Source organism: Penaeus vannamei, chromosome 37 (assembly GCF_042767895.1).
Source record: "Penaeus vannamei isolate JL-2024 chromosome 37, ASM4276789v1, whole genome shotgun sequence".
Taxonomy (NCBI): domain Eukaryota; kingdom Metazoa; phylum Arthropoda; class Malacostraca; order Decapoda; family Penaeidae; genus Penaeus; species Penaeus vannamei.
Window position 1 is genome coordinate 22737822 of NC_091585.1, and position 10000 is coordinate 22747821.

At 47.0% G+C, this 10000-nt stretch overlaps 2 protein-coding genes across 4 annotated transcripts in view; one reads left to right on the forward strand and one right to left on the reverse strand.

Annotated features, from left to right (window-relative positions):
- Positions 1-10000, reverse strand: part of Pask (PAS kinase) — a 129650-nt gene that overhangs the window by 112189 nt on the left and 7461 nt on the right. The window lies entirely within an intron of this gene.
- Positions 1-10000, forward strand: part of LOC113818106 (solute carrier family 25 member 32) — an 88604-nt gene that overhangs the window by 33025 nt on the left and 45579 nt on the right. The window lies entirely within an intron of this gene.

Consider the following 10000-nt stretch of genomic DNA (forward strand, 5'->3'; position numbering starts at 1 on the left):
CTCTCTCTCTCTCTCTCTCTCTCTCTCTCTCTCTCTCTCTCTGCAGTGTCCAATAAAATAAGATAAAAATCCCAACATAACTGTACGTACATAAAGACATACGTGGACAGACAGACAGAAACACTCGCACACACTTACACACACACACACACACACACACACATTTAAACACACACACACACACACGCACACACATATGTAAACACATACACACATGTACACATTTAAACACGCACAAATTTAAAAACACATGCACACATTTAAACACACACACAAATTTAAAAACACACATGCACACATTTTAACACACGCACACATTTACACACACACACACACACACACAAACACACACACACACACACACGCACGCACACATCTAAACACACACACACACACACACAAACACGCACGCACACATTTAAACACACACGCACACACACACAAACACACACCAACACATTTAAACACACACACACACACACGCGCGCACACATTTAAACACACACACACACACACACACACACACACGCACGCACACATTTAAACACACACAGACGCACGTACGCACACACACACGCACGAAACGAGGCCAAAGTGGAGAGAAAATAAACTTCCCAAACCTACTGCAGATGAAGCAAATGACCTGCAGCAGTATAGAGTAAGGCCTAGGAAATAAATGGAGGAAAATAACGAGAGAGGGAAGGGCGATGAAAAAAGAAGGGGGAGGCGGATGGAGGAGTTGGAGAAGGAGAAGGAGGAAACGGAGGGGATGGAGAAGGAGGAGGAAGAAACGGAGGGGATGGAGAAGGAGATCGAAGAGGAGGAGGAGGAGAAAGAGGCGGAGGAAAAGGGAAAGGAAGAGAAAGAATGGGAGGAAAGGGGAAAAGGACGAGGAAGAGGATAAACAGAAGGAGAAAGAAGAGCTAGGCAGAGTGGTGGGTTTCACCAGCCGGCTTAGCCATTCCTACCCTCGATCCCTTACCTTACCTTCCCTCTCCCCTTCCCTTCCCCTTCCCCTATTCCTCTTACCCTCCCCCTTCCCTTCCCCTCTACCTCCTCTACCTCTTTCCCATTGCAATATATTACCGGATTTGGGTGTTTTCTCTCGAATGGCTGCGGTGATCACTGGGGCGAGCAAAAGAGAGAGAGAGAGAGAGAGAGAGAGAGAGAGAGAGAGAGAGAGAGAGAGAGAGAGAGAGAGAGAGAGAGAGAGAGAGAGAGAGAGAGAGAGAGAGAGAGAGAGAGAGAGAGAGAGAGAGAGAGAGAGGGGGAGAGAGAGAGAGAGGTCGCGCGGGAAGGAAGAGATAGGGAGAAAGGGAGGAGTGGGGGGGGAAACGGGTAGGGAAGACAGGAGAAAGAAGAGGGAGGGTGGAACAGGTAAGAAGAGAGGAGGAAGGAAGGAGTAAAGGGGAGAGGCAGGATGGAGGATAAAGAGGACCTGTGAAAGGCACCTAATCACCCGGGAACCCCCTTCTCCTCCCCCTCCCCCTCCCCCTACCCCCTTTCCCATAACAATGTTACCGCCTTGGAAACAAAATGCTGGATCGCTCTTTCCATGTGGGCCCGAGAATAACAAAGCCGCAGACGAAGGGAGAGGGAGAGGGAGTAGAAGGGAGGGAGGGAGAGGGAGTAGAAGGGAGGGAGGGAGAGGGAGTAGAAGGGAGGGAGGGAGAGGGAGTAGAAGGGAGGGAGGAAGAGATAGAGAGGGAGCGGGAGTAGAAGGGAGGGAGGAAGAGATAGAAGGAGAGGGACTAGAAGGGCAGGAGGAAGAGATAGAGAGTAAGAGGGAGAGGGAGTAGAAGGGAGGAACAGATAGATAGAGAGAGAGAGAGTAGAAAGGAGGAAGAGATAGAGGGAGAGGGAGTAGAAGGGTGGGAGGAAGAGATAGATAGAGAGCAAGAAGGAGAGGGAGTAGAAGGGAAGGAGGAAGAGGTAGATAGATAGATACAGAGCGAGAAAGAAGGGGAGAGGGGGGAGGGAGAGAGAGAGAAAAAAAGAGAACGAAACCGACAGGAAAAAAGAGAAGAGAGAAAAAAAAACCTGTAGCAAAAGAAACTAAAAACAAACAAAACTCTGGAGGGGAGGGGGAGGGGAGGGGGAGGGGGTGGGGGGAAAGGGAAACAAGGCGATAAATATCGAACAGAGGTAAAAATAATCTCCCCAGGGCGACGGCAGAGACGGTCACACTCGCTACGAGCCGGTGGGAAGGATAAGGTCAACTTCAGCTATTTTGGGAATCTTGAGAAAAGGTCAGAGAAAGCCGTCGCACTAGTTATCCTGAAAACGCCCCCCCCCACCCCACCCCACCACGAGTTCAGGTACTCAGAACGCCCTATCCCCCCCTCTCTCTCGCTCTGTATCTATCTATCTATCTATCTATCTCTTCCTCCCTCCCTTCTACTCACTCTCCCTCTTGCTCTCTCGCTCTCTATCTGTCTCTTCCTCATTCCCTTCTACTCCCTCTCCTTCTTGCTCTCTTTATCTATCTATCTCTTCCTCCCTCCCTTCTACTCCCTCTCCTTAAGCTCCCTCTCTCCCTATGTAACTATTCCTCCCTCCCTTCTACTCCCTCTCCCTCTTGCTCTCTCTCTCTCTCTCTCTCTCTCTATCTGTCTCTTCCTCATTCCCTTCTACTCCCTCTCCTTCTTGCTCTCTTTATCTATCTATCTCTTCCTCTCTCCCTTCTACTCCCTCTCCCTCTTACTCTCTCTCTCTATCCATCTCTCCCTCCCTCCCTTCTACTCCCTCTCCCTCTCCCTTCTTCTGCGCCTTTGTCAGGTACTCAGAACACCGGCTTCAGGGCCAGAAATAACCGATTTCGGGTGTTGACCCGCTGACTTCAGGTGCAATGGCTCTGCCTCTCGGTACGTACACGAATACTTGACCAGATCGCGAAACGAAACGAAAAGAAACGAAGAGAAAAGAAAAGAAAAAAAAAAACACCGCAAGCTCTGTTCCCGATATTACACTTGATTCTTTTTCTCCCCCCCCCTCCATATTTAATTTTCCTAAAACCCCCGACAAGACCGAAACAAAAATAAATACATAAATAAATCAAAATAATAATAATGATAATGATAATAATGATAATGATAATGATAATGATAATAATAATAACAATAACAACAACAACAACAACAACAAATAAACAAAACAAAAAATCGCGATCACTCCCCCATCCCTTCTTCAACCTTCGGAAAGGATCGGGCGGTTAAAATTATGCCTCCCCGATATCCTATAAATAGAAGGCCGCATCCTACGCTAAATATTTAAATTCAAAATGCCTCCTTTATTAATGCCGCCGCGGACACGTGAACATGCCGCACGCAGAATGCCAAGTCAAGATCGTGCCGAGATAATGCTGAATCTTAATCTTCGTCTTAATTGTCTTCTGTTGCCACTTTAACGCCCCGAAGGAGGAGGAGGAGGAGGAGGAGGAGGAGAAGGAGGAGGAGAAGATGAAGATGAAGAAGGAGGTGGGAGGAGGAGATGAAGAAGGTGAAGAAGGAGGAGGAGGAGAAGAAGATGGAGAAGGAGGTGGGAGGAAGAGATGAAGAAGATGAAGAAGGAGAAGGTGGGTGGAGGAGATGAAGAAGGTGGAGGAGGAGGAGATGAAGAAGGTGAAGGAGGAGGAGATGAAGAAGGTGAAGGAGGAGGAGATGAAGAAGGTGAAGGAGGAGGAGATGAAGAAGGGGAAGGAGGAGGAGGAGGAGGAGGGAGGAGATGATGAAGGAGAAGAAGGTGGGAGGAGGAGATGAAGGAGAAGGAGGTGGGAGGAGATGAGGAAGGTGGAGGAGGAGGAGATGAGGAAGGTGGAGGAGGTGGAGATGAAGAAGAAGGTGGATGATGAAGAGCAGACGAATGAAAAGGGGAGAATTATAAGAATGAGGAGAAGACGATGAAGAAAAGAATAGTAACAACAAAGACTATAAACCTTCTCGGAGGCACTGTCAAAAGCAACTAAATGAATTATACATAACAAGGATAACAAGAACAACGGTAAAGATTATCAAAAATCTCTTTATCAAGGGTCTCTTCCAGTCTGTCCGTCTGTCTGTCTGTGTGTGTCTGTCTCTGCCATCATCTGTCTGGCTGTCTGTGTCTGTCTGTCTCTCTGTCATCATCTTTTTCTCTCTCTCCCTCCCTCAACTTCTATACCTCTTCCCCTTCCCTCATTCCCATCTCCCCTATCTCCCTCTCTCCCAACATTTATCATTACTACAATTCTCTCCCATCCTTACCCCCCCCCCCCAAAAAAAAAAAATAATAATAATAAAAATAAAATACATCGATTCATCTCCCACGCCTGCATCCTGTCAGCTCACAGTATACCGTCTACCGCGCACCACTACCGCCCTCCCGTGCAACTTTAACGTGCCATGGAAATCTGACTAGTTCAAATATGGTGGGGGTGGGGGTGAGGAAAGGGGAGGGGAGGGGAGGGGAGGGGAGGGGAGGGGAGGGAAGGGGAAATGAGCATGAAGGAAGGGAAGGGGAAAGGGAGAGGGAGGAGAGGAAGAAGAGGGAAGAAGAAGTGGAACGGGAGAGGGAGGGGAGGAAGAGGGGAGGGATGTGGAGAGGAAGGGAAGGGGAAGGAGGGGGGGAAGGGAAGAGAAAGTTGAGGGGAAAGGGAAAGGGAAAGGGAAAGTTGTGGGGGTAGGGAAAGGGAAGGGGAGGAAGAGGGCAGGAAATAATAATAACAAAGATAATAACAACAAAAACAATAATTCTATAACTAATCCCGACAAACAAAACAAAACAAAATAAAAACACCACCAAAAAATACACAAATATATATATTTTTTAAGTAATATGGGAGAGATAGGGAAATAGGAATAAGAAAGAAGAGGAGAGGAAGAATAAAAATAATTAACCCAGAGAATATCCTGCTACCCGCCGCCCGCTGCTGTCACTAAGCCAACTTTGCGACGCTAAATACAGAAAGGGTTTAATTATCGCCGCCAAGACATTAAGTAGTTGTTCTATTATTTCCTGAATCGTTAAGTGGTTTAATTCACATCCACATTCTCTGAGAGGATGAGAAGGAAAGAAGGGAAGGATGAGGGGGAGGAAGGAGAGGGAAGAAGAGAGGAAAAGAGGGAGGGAGAGGGAGAGAGAGGAAAAGAGAGGGGGAGAGAGACAAGGAAAGAGAGAGGAGAGAGAGAGAGAGAAAGAGGAAGGGGAGAGAGAGAGGAAAGGAGAGGGGAGAGAAAGGAAGAGAGAGAGAGAGAGAGAGGAAAAGAGAGAGAGAGAGAGAGGAAAAGAGAGAGAAAGAGAGAGAGAGAGAAGAGAGAGAAAGAGAGGAAAAGTGAAGGGAGAGAGAGAGGAAAAGTGAGGGAGAGAGAGAGGAAAAGTGAGGGAGAAAGGGGGGAGAAGAGAGAGAGAATGAGAGGAAAAGGGGAAAAAGAGAGGAAAAGGGGGAGAGAGAGAGAGAGAAGAGAGAGAGAGAGAGAGAGAGAGAGAGAGAGAGAGAGAGAGAGAGAGAGAGAGAGAGAGAGAGAGAGAGAGAGAGAGAGAGAGAGAGAGAGAGAAAGGGGAAGAGAGGAAGAGAAAGGGGAAGAGAGGTAGAGAAAGGGGAAGAGAGGAAGAGAGAGACAGAAAAAGGGGAAGAGAGACACAAAAAGGGGAAAAGAGACAGAGAAAGAGAAAAAGATAGAGAAAGGGAAAGAGATAGAGAAAGGGAAGAGAGAGAGAAAGGGAAAGAGAGAGAGAAAGGAAGAAAGGAAGAGAGAGAAGGGGAAAGAGAGAGTAGAAAGGGAAAGAGAGAGAGAAAAGGAAAGAGAGAGAGAGAAAGGGAAAGAGAGAGAGAAAGGGAAAGAGAGAGAGAAGGGGAAAGAGAGAGAGAAGGGGAAAGAGAGAGAAAGGGGAACGAGAGAAGAAAGGGGAAAGAGGGAGAGAAAGGGAGAGAGAGAGAGAAGGGAAGAGAGAGAGAGATGGGAAAGGGAAAGAGAGAGAGAGAGAGAGAGAGAGAAGGGGAGAGAGAGAGAGAAGGGGAGAGAGAGAAAGGGAAAGAGAGAGAAAGGGAGAGAGAAAGGGAAAGAGAGAGAAAGGGAGGGAGAGAGAAAGGGAATTACGATAAAGGACTAAAAAAAACAACTTTTCACAATATCTTTTTTCCCAACACCCCTTTGTCTAACCTCGCGTCCCGCCCCAAAATTCGCGTTTGCATGCATTGTCAATCGAATTATTCGGACAACACATTACCCTGAAAAACAAAAACAAAAAACACCCCCGTGGCCATAAACAAGTCGTCCAGAGGATAAAAAACAAACAAACAAATAAGCAAGAATGATCATACCGTCACCGGATGTAAAACGAGATAGGGAATAAAAAGGGAAGAGCGAGGGAAGACGGAGATAAAAGAGGAGAGAGAGAGAGAGAGAGAGAGAGAGAGAGATAGAGAGAGAGAGAGAGAGAGAGAGAGAGAGAGAGAGAGAGAGAGAGAGAGAGAGAGAGAGAGAGAGAGAGAGAGGAGAGAGAGAGAGAGAGAGAGAGAAGGGAAAGAAAAGGAACGGTAAATACAAAGATAGGGTCTGTTGGGTAAGAGTAAGGGAGAAATATAGAAAGACATCGAGCGAAAGAGAAAGAGAAGGGGAAAACTTGAAAGGATAAACGAGAAGAGAGAAAGAAGCAGCACCGAAAGGAAGGGAGACCCGCAAAGCACAATAAAAGAAGAAAAACAAAGGAAGAAAGAAGAAAATAAAAATCAGAACGAAGAGGAAAAATGAAAAACGACGATGCGGCAGAAGACAACGAAAAAAAGTAGTAGTAGCAGACAGAAAAAGAAAGAAGAAAAAAATATATATGAAGCAACAACGAAAAAGTAGAAAGAGACAGAAAAAAGAAAAAGGAAAAAAATCCAAACAAAAAAAAACGAAAAGAAAAAGAAAATTTATATTTTTTTAAAATCCAGACTTCAAAAAACATTAACGACAATCAACCTGCAACTGCAAATTCCCCCCCTTCCCCCCCAAAAAAAAAGAGAAAATCAACACCCCAAATCACCTCAACACGACGACTTAATACCAACGGCCCGCGGTTACCAAGTGAGGGAGAGCCGCTGTGACGTCAGCAGAAGGCCAGATATCGATAAAAGAGGAGAGAGGAAAGGGCACAATAAAGGGTGAATAATTGACAAATGAATAATCAAGAAAGAAGAGCACGAGAGGAGAGAGGGAGAGGGAGGGGGAGGGAGAGGGAGAGGGAGTGGGAGGGAGAGGAGAGGAGAGGGAGAGGGAGGGAGGAGGGAGAGGGAGAGGGAGAGAGAGGGAGAGGGAGAGAGAGGGAGAGAGAGAGAGAGAGAGAGAGAGAGGGAGAGAGAGAGAGGAGAGAGAGGAGAGAGAGAGAGAGAGAGAGAGAGAGAGAGAGAGAGAGAGAGAGAGAGAGAGAGAGAGGGAGAGAGAGAGGGAGATGAGAGAGAGGGAGAGAGAGAGAGAGAGGAGAGAATCGCAAGAGAGATAAGCCACGATAAAAAGGCGAACAATCAAGAGACAAGGAGGACACACATCGCGAATCAAATATAAAGAAATAAATAACAAAGGAAGGAAGGAGAGAGAGAGGGGAAGACATGAGAGTAGAAAGGATACGATAAAGGAAGAATCGTAAGAGAGATAACATAGCACAAGTGAACAGACCAAGAGACAAGGAGGAAACACATCGCGAATCGAATATAAGTAAATAATAAAAAAAAAGGAAGGAACCGAAGGAGAAATGAAGCGGAATGACAAATGAGAAAAGAAGGCACAGACCAAAGACCGAAACCAAGAAAGCGAAATAAGTAAATAATAAAAAAAGAACCAGAAACATGTGGGAAACAAGACGGAGAACCAGGTACCTGTAAACAAATAAAAAGGGGTGAGAGGGGACGAAGCCAACAGAATAACGATAAGAAATGCGATTTTCTCAAAAGGAGGGGAGGCGAAAGGGAAGAGAGGAATGGGCCACGGTAGAGGGTAAATGGAAAGGATCGGTAAAAAAAATGGGGAGAATGGGGGGGGAAGGGAATGGAGTGAAAGGAAACGGAGAAAGGAGGGGGAGGGGATGGAGTGAAAGGAAACGGAGAAAGGAGGGGGAGGGGATGGAGTGAAAGGAAACGGAGAAAGGAGGGGGAGGGGATGGAGTGAAAGGAAACGGAGAAAGGAGGGGGAGGGGATGGTGTGAAACGAAGAAAGGAGGGTATGCGATCGTCGGTTGGTACCCATGGCGATATCATTTTGAATTATTGGTATTTGGTTAGATCCCCGAGCTGTCTGTCTGTCTGTCTGTCTGTCTGTTTTGTCTGCCTGCTTGCCTGCCTGCGTATCCTCGCGCGGAAGCTTCCATCTCGTCATTTGTAAAAGGCTGTGGAAAGGTCACCATTTTTTTCGGACGTGACAGCAGTCAGTCTTTATCACTGAATGCGCGTAGTCTTTCAAGCGCGCGCGATATCTCTCTCTCTCTCTCTCTCTCTCTCTCTCTCTCCCACCCTCTCTCTCTCTCTCTCTCTCTCTCTCTCTCTCGCACAAACTATCCAAATTCTCTGTCTTCCCACAGTCCTTTCACCATTTCCATACGTTTCCTATCACAATCCCCTAACCCCCTCCCTAAAAAATTAATAAAAAAATAAAATAAAATAAAAAAAAATAAAAAAATAAAAATCTTTCAAATCTCCATCCCCTTCCTTACCCCCCCCCACCCCTCACCCCACTTTACCCCCCCCCCCATCCCATCACATGCAGATCCGAAACGACCATAATGTTGTCAAACGCTTGCCTGCCTGCCTACAGCCTCTTCAGCGGTACGGTACGCCCCCATCGCTATCGACTAGCCACTCGTCTTCCTCGCCCTCACTCTCACTTTCGCTCTCTGTCTGTCTGTAAGTCACTCTCACTTTCTCTGTCTGTCCGTCTCTGTATGTCTGTAACTCACTCTCACTTTCTCTGTCTGTCTGTAAGTCACTCTCACTTTCTCTGTCTGTCTGTAAGTCACTCTCACTTTCTCTGTCTGTCTGTAAGTCACTCTCACTTTCTCTGTCTGTCTGCCTCTGTATGTCTGTAACTCACTCTCAATTTCTCTGTCTGTCTGTCTGTCTCTGTATGTCTGTAACTCACTCTCACTTTCTCTGTCTGTCTGTCTGTCTCTGTATGTCTGAAACTTTCACTCACTCACTCACTCACTCACTCACTCACTCTCTCTCTCTCTGCTTCGTTACATGGACGTCGCCCGTTGCCCTTCGCCAACAGATCGACGTCGATAAGGGGTGGGAGTGGGGGGTCAGAGGGAAGGGGTAGAGAGGAGAGAGAGGGGAGGAGGAGGACAGGTGTAACGTGACCTTCATAGTATTGGCCCGGCACGCAAGGTCACGCCGACCATAAAACCACACGAAAAAAACAAACAAACTAAAAAACTAAAAACAAAGACGAAAAATACATACAAAACCACCCTATCTCCCCCTCCCCCCCCATTACGGAGGAGTGCTGTGGCCCCGTCGACAAAAAGCTTTCGCGTTCTGTGCCCCGTTATGCCTCGCTCTCCCGGAAGGATGGCTTTGTGTAATGACGATGGCTGCTTTGAGGGCCGTTTTTTTTTTTTTTTTTTTTTAAGTTCACGGTATAGGGATAGTCGGGTAAAATATCATGCGTTGAATGCGCGAAATGCTGAAATTTTTATACTGTTATAAAACGTTGGTGGAAGCGAGTGATTAAGTGTGTGTGCGTGTTTGTGTTTGTGTTTGTGTGTGTGTGTGTGTGTGTGTGTGTGTGTGTGTGTGTGTGTGTGCCTGAGAGAGAGAGAGAGAGAGAGAGAGAGAGAGAGAGAGAGAGAGAGAGAGAGGAGAGAGAGAGAGAGAGAGAGAGAGAGAGAGAGAGAGAGAGAGAAAGTGAATGTGTGTATGAGTGAGTGTGTGTGTGTGTGTGTGTTTGAGTGAGTGAGAGGGGGGGTAGACAGATAGCCAGAGAGAGAGAGAGAGAGAGAGAGAGAGAGAGAGAGAGAGAGAGAGAGAGGAGAGGGAGAGGGAGAGGGA